Source organism: Haliaeetus leucocephalus, unplaced genomic scaffold (assembly GCF_000737465.1).
Source record: "Haliaeetus leucocephalus isolate CR32 unplaced genomic scaffold, Haliaeetus_leucocephalus-4.0 Scaffold219, whole genome shotgun sequence".
Classification (NCBI taxonomy): Eukaryota; Metazoa; Chordata; class Aves; order Accipitriformes; family Accipitridae; genus Haliaeetus; species Haliaeetus leucocephalus.
The window spans coordinates 212,202-212,556 of record NW_010972655.1 but is presented as its reverse complement, the minus strand read 5'-3'; positions in this window follow the sequence as shown (position 1 = coordinate 212,556).

The following is a 355-nucleotide window of genomic DNA, read 5'->3' as shown; positions in this document are numbered from 1 at the left end:
CGCCCCCCTCCCCCCCCGGCCCGCTCCCCGGAGGTGCGCGCACCCGGACACGCGCACAGGTGCGCGCACCCGCGTGTGCGGCGCCCACGGCGCAACCCCCGGCACGGCACGGCGCGGGGACACGGACACGGACACACGCACGGGACACGGAGACACACGGACGCACACGGTCACGCGCACACGGACACACACGCGGCCACAGGTGCGCGGAGCCACAGGTGCACACGCGAGCGCACACACGTACACACACACGCGCGTGTGCGCACACGCACACTCACACTCACGCACACGCACACCCTCCGCTCCCCGCGGGCCCTGCCCGGGCCCCCGCCCCCGCGGCTCGCCCCCCCCCAGC